Source organism: Arachis ipaensis, chromosome B03, assembly GCF_000816755.2.
Source record: "Arachis ipaensis cultivar K30076 chromosome B03, Araip1.1, whole genome shotgun sequence".
Lineage (NCBI taxonomy): Eukaryota > Viridiplantae > Streptophyta > Magnoliopsida > Fabales > Fabaceae > Arachis > Arachis ipaensis.
This window is the reverse complement of record NC_029787.2, coordinates 135,722,836-135,729,415: the sequence shown is the minus strand read 5'-3', so window position 1 is coordinate 135,729,415 and position 6,580 is coordinate 135,722,836.

Below are 6,580 nucleotides of genomic sequence, written 5' to 3'. Positions count from 1 at the left end.
AAAAATATTTATTATTAAATTTAGTTAACAAAAAGATTTAAATGTACAGTAAAAAATTGCGTTCTTGTTATCTCATCATATAAGTACATATATATTTATTATAGGCTAAAACGGTTGGACAACTTTGGTTTGGTAGGAGAAGACAAGAAGAAGAAAGAGTTAAAATTAGGGATTTGTGGAAGATCAGAGTTTTAATGATGTAGATACCATTTTTGCATTTAGATGCAGGGATTATGTAGGTACGGATTGTGTTAATGAACACAATTAATATGGAAAATAGCAATATCCCTAACATGTCCCTACTCCTACAGTCCATGTGATCATCCAATAATATAACCCATTCAATTTCGTATCATTTGTCATACACTGAACTTGCCCATATTATCAACTTTGTGGTAACTCTAGCTACGTACCTTTCTTCAATATGCACTAATGCGTTTACTGATTTTTATTAGAATTTTGGTAGGGAGTTAATGAAGTATCTATATAATGTGTATAATGGGTTATTTATTTGGTTTAATATGAGTTAAAAAATAAATATTTAGGATAAAATATTATTAATTTCTCAAATATAATACACTCATACTATCCAGAATAACCATTCAGGTATGAGGGATAATAAACATCTGATATCCTACTGAATCGAACATTTCTAAATTCCCATTGTACACATTGTACAGATATTTTATTGGCTCCTTATACTTTCTCTTTTTATTATTAGTTGGGATAACAAATTAATTATTGGATAAAGTATTAAATTAATCTCTTATATTTGAGCGTAATCTTGTTTTGGTTCTTAAGGTTTAAAGTGTCCTATTTGAATTCAAAAAGTTTACATTTAGTTTTAATATAGCCCCACTATGAGATCAAAGTTAAATAAATAATGAAATATCCTACATGACAGCAGTACAAGTTCTAGAGACACAAAATCAACTGTGGATGCATCAATACATTTATTTATCATTCTTCTTACAATTTAAATGAAATATTTTCTATAGAACTAAAGAGAATAATAAATAAATATATTAATGCATCTACGGTTGATTTTATACTTTTGGAGCTTATACTTGTTCTTTAGATTATGGACCTTGTTCTTATACTACTGTTATGTAGGATATTCCATTAATTATTTAAGTTTAATTGACCTCACGGTGAATTACATTGAACCTAAATGATTTTTTTTTTAATTCAAATATGATACTTTAAACCTTAAGAACCAAAACAGAATTATGCCCAAACGTAGAGGACAAATTTAGTATTTTAAGGTATAATTTTTGAAAATTATTTTTATCTCTATGATTTCATTCATTTTTTTTGGGTCTTTTCCATTCTTATTATTTAACTCGTGTTTTTTTCTAGCTTCTGATGAATAAAAAAAATATGTGCTTTCTACTATATTTTCGAATAATTTTGCTATTAAGTTTGTTTTGCAATATTCCCTTTTGTGATGCATATTTCAGCTTATATGTATATTTTTTTTTTGTTTTTCTTTTTGTGATCCATGATTAATGTATACATTATGCTATGGTTTATATGCATATTTCTCCCTGTTGATGGTTTTTTTAGTTGCAAACTATTTTTTATTTTTTTTTATAAAATTATTACTCATAAGATTAGTTCTTCTAACGAATTTTTAGAAATTATATCCTTTGATTTGACACATTATTATATTCCTTTAGTAACAAAATATAGGCCAAGTAGTACAAATGCTATATACTACCCACTGCATTTAATATATTACTAGTATTTTTGTCCGTGATAATATTATGGAAATATAAATCTTTTGAAATTATGGAAATATAAATCTTTTGAAATTATGTTAATTTTATTCTGATATTATAACTTATGACAAAAAATATTTATAAAATCAAACTACTTTATAAAAAAGTTATAAGAGATAAAAGTCTCTGAATCCGATAAAATTGGAGACAAATAAATTAATTCTCCTTCAATTATAAGAACTCTAAATAAAAAATAACAGTTTACTCAACTTTTATATAAAAATCTCCGAAATACAGTCTTAAATAAATATGATGCATCGTAAATAATTAATTAATAACTTTTAAAAATTTAGAGGTCTTACAGAAAAATAGAGAATGAGAGAAAAGAGAGAAAGATAAAGATGAAAAATGAGAGTGAAAGTTTGTTAATGTTAGAAGAAAAAATTTTATTTTAATTATAGTAAAAAAATATGTTGTGACATATTTTGATTTGTCAAATTAGTAATATAAAATATAAATTATAAGTTATATAGAGAGTGAAAAGATAGAGAGAAATAGAGAAGGAAAAAGAGGTAAATAGGAGGATGGAAAAAGAAAGTTTATTAATTTTGGAAGAAAATATTTTATCTCAATTTTAATAAAAGAGTGTCATGTGATATATTTTGATTATTAAATTAGTAATATGATGTGATATATTTTGGTTGTTAATTTAGACGTCATATAATATAATTATATTTTAATTTTAATATTTTAATTTTAATTTAATTTTAATTGCAATTAGAGAACATGATGTTGCCCATTTTGATTGTTAAATTTGTAATTAGTCATTGATAATGATATATAAGAGAAATAGATGGGTGAAGAAATGAGAGAGATAGATAAAAGAATAAAAGAGGAGAAAACACTCTAATTTTGAAGAAAAAATTGGATTTTCAATTGCAAGAAAAAAATTAGATTTCAATTGTAATAAAAAAGTGACATGTGGCATATTTTAATTGTAAAATTAGTAATATATAATAAATTTTAATTATGTGCAATATTTATGTTTATTTTTAGTCATTTGTTTCAAATTATTCAATATCTACTCATTATGTATTATATATGTAAATCCCGCTAAAATTAATAGATAATTAGTCAATAAATTGAATTTTAATTAGAAAAATTAGAAATGTAAATCTAATATCAAAATAGGACAGAGCTGTTTAAAACGAAAATTTTGACACTAATTTCAAAAAATTTAGCCTAAAATTAAACCGAACAGATCAAACCAATCGAACTGGACTCAAAATGGGCCCAAGGCCCAACCCACCTTTAATTTCCTTAACTAAATGAGCTGAAGCTCATTTCATCCCTAACCAAGGAAACACGTTCCTGGAAAGGGGAAGCAAAGAAGAAGGGTTCCAAACCTTTGAGTTCATTCCAACCTCCATAATTTTTCGCTCCGAGTTTCGATCGCTGCAACGTTTGCGACTACGCGTTCACCGCGTCGAGCTCTACGATACTATCGGATCAATTTCATTGGTAAACTTCTCTCTCAATCCAGTTTATCTATCCCTCTTGATTTTCAAAAATTATGTATGTGAGTGTTGAGATTTTGGTCCTTTTGTGTTGTAGGACCCGATTAGCTTGAAAAAAAATGCTCACTCTTGCTTATTTGGCACTTGGATACGGTAAGGATCGTTAACCCTAGTTAATTCTTTGATTTTGTGAGTTGAAAATTAAATTGGGTATGTGTATATATGACAATTGTGTTAGGTGTATGAGTATATGTGAGATGGAGTAAGAATTGAATATACTAGAGGCTTGATTTGAAACTTGAGAAACTGAATTGTGGTAAGGAAGGCTTGAAAGCTTGCTTTGTGGAGGTGTCTCGGGTTATACGTGAAAATCGGCTAAAGTATGGTTTAGGTTTCGCGTATTTAATATATAACGTTTTGTGAAAACTTAGGTTAGATGACCCTAGGATAAGTTGGAATGTAAAGAAACGTTTAATATTTAGTATCCTTGTTGTTGAATTATACTATGAGTTGTGCATTCGGTTATTGTGGTAGATAGTGATAACAAAATGTGAATTGATGAATTTATGAGTAAGAACTTGTTGAAGGGATATATGAATGTCTTGGATTGTTGAAGAACAATTTGTTGATATATTTGCAAGGTCGATATCTGACATTGTAGAATTGGGTTATAGTAGTTATGGAAGAATTATTGTGGTAATAGTAAAGTGATATTGTGTTGATTTTGGTGCTTATTAACTAGTTGGTAATTTGATTAATTGATAACTAATGACTTGGGTACATGAGCATATGAGCTTAGAATTGGTAAATTATAATTTTGATTAATGCATTTGGGAGGTGTGTGTATGTGTTGTTGATTTGAGGAATGATTTATTATGGTGGCTGTGGTGGTAACGATATAGATAGGTTATGCTGATGGTAAGTTGAATTTTAAAGAAAATGGAGGTTTGAGGTTTTGAACGAAAACTTGATTTTTACGAACTTTGGCAGTCCATAACTCGAACCTCAAATGTTGGATGAAGATGAGATTTGTTTCAAATCAAAGAGGGTTTTATAACCTTGAGAACAATATAAATTTTGCGAAAAACCGAATTCTGTAGAGAAAGTTATGGACACCGAAAATCTGGTGCAAAAACTGAAATCTTTTAAAATACAGCAGAACCAGAATTTCTGGTGTGTGCCTACGCACACCGATGTGCGCACGCACCCAGCAGTAGCAACAACTTCACTTGTGCGTACGCACGCCATGGTGCGCACGCACGCCATGGTGCGCACGCACGCACCAGGATATGTTTTCTGCTGGTGGCGCTCGCATAGGTGAGGCGCACGCACACGCTCTGCTTTTTACGAATTGTGTGCACGCACACTTGTGTGTATATGCACACACTGTTTTTTCAACACTTGTATTTTTATGATTTAAACATTGTTTTGGACCTCTAAACCTCTATTTTTATCCTTTTAACCCTATATCTTATTAGTAAGCTTAGTAATTAGTTGAAGTTAGGAAATTGAGGTAACTTGAAAATGAAGAAAAGAGGTAAACATGATGAATTATAAGAAAATGATATGAAGGTTAAAAGAAGTTATGATGCCATGGCTATGATGAATGATTACATGATGGATATGAATGGTTATGAATATTATGCGGCTTATGAAATTAATGATATCTAAGATACGAGTTTTCCTGGGTAACAGAACCGTGGCTTGCCACCACGTGTTTCAGGTTGAAACTCGATACTCTATTGACCCTACGTCATAAAGGTGACCGGGCACGTATAAATTCCCGGGAATGAATATCCCCATTAAGTGAGATATAAATGAATGAATGAATGAATGTATGAATTATGAATGAATGAGAAAATCTATGCATAGACTCGTAGGGATGCGCGACGAGGGATAGTTTAAGGTTTTCGGACTTGTCGGGTTGGCTAGATAACCGACAGATGAGCCTCATCAGCCATAGGACAAGTATACATCATGTGCATTCTGTTTGTGTTGTCTGCTATGCATTTCTTAGGATTGTCTAACTGAATATATATTATGCTATTTGTTATATTTGCTACCTGCACTACTTGTTTTCTACTTGTGCTTGAATTTGTTTGGTTGTTTGTCTCTGCTAAGTCATTAGTGATGGAGGAATGGAGGAAGCTAGGGTGGACCGATTTGGTGATAAAGTTAGGGTTAAGGAAGTAAGTTTAGAATTCCTTAGAATACCTACCCTTTTTATGGCTTCTGTTTAGAATTTAAGTTTTATAACTGAGTGTTGGCGTTCTAAGATTGCCTCTGGCATTCCCAGGACCTTATATCTTATGTGCGTGGCACCTTTACCATGTTGAGAACCTCCGGTTCTCACCTCATACTGTGTTGTTGTTTTCAGATGCAGGTCGAGAGGCTCCTCGCTAGACGCTAGGCATCTAGATTCCTGAAGCGGAGTGGTCCCTGGGTTCTTTTGATTAGTTGTTTATGTATATATGTACTTAGGTACTTAGCTTTCTCTCCAAGAAACTTGTTTATTTTGTTCCTCTTAGAGGTTTAAGGAGAGTTAAGGTTTTATTTCTGTATTTTGGGATGCTTATATATGGATGTAAATATTCTCTGGCCAGCCTTAGTTTCGCGGGTTGAGTTAGGAGCTTGTTATTTTGTATTCTTGATCCTCTATTCCGGCTCTCTGTTTACTTATGCCTTTGAACCTTAGTTTTCTTGGTACGCAAGTTACGTTGTTCTGAGCGTTGTACTTTTTATTTTACGAATTTTGTTTAATCCGTTTTGCAAGGCTCCTAGTATACTATATCCTTTATTATGTATTATTATATATTTTTATTTTAGAGGTCGTAATACCACACCACTTCTGTTTTACATTCTAGGTGTAAAGCTCTGTGTGGTAGGGTGTTACAATATATCTTTCTATTATTATATATTTGTTCTTATTATTCTATTATTTTTACTCTTAAATCACTACAACTATCACTATAACTACTATAATTATGATTTTTTAATTTGCTACTATCTAAAAAAAAATCATAATAGAAAAAAGGGTATTTTGAAAAAAATAATTTTCACCAATAGACTAAAATAAGATGAAATATGACAGTTGAGATAAAAATAGAAAGATTCAAATGTTAGTGACAAAATTAAAACTTAACTCAAAGATTAAGAACTAAAACAATACTTTATCTTACTATCCTTTGCCATGATAATTAAAAATTCTAATTTTTTTTATCTCAAATTTAGTCGTACTTATGCAAATCAGTTTTTATAAATAATCAACTATATATATGACACTTTTAAGAGTTAATAATATAAATGATTAAAAATTTTGCTTATGAATTACAAGGAGATGTC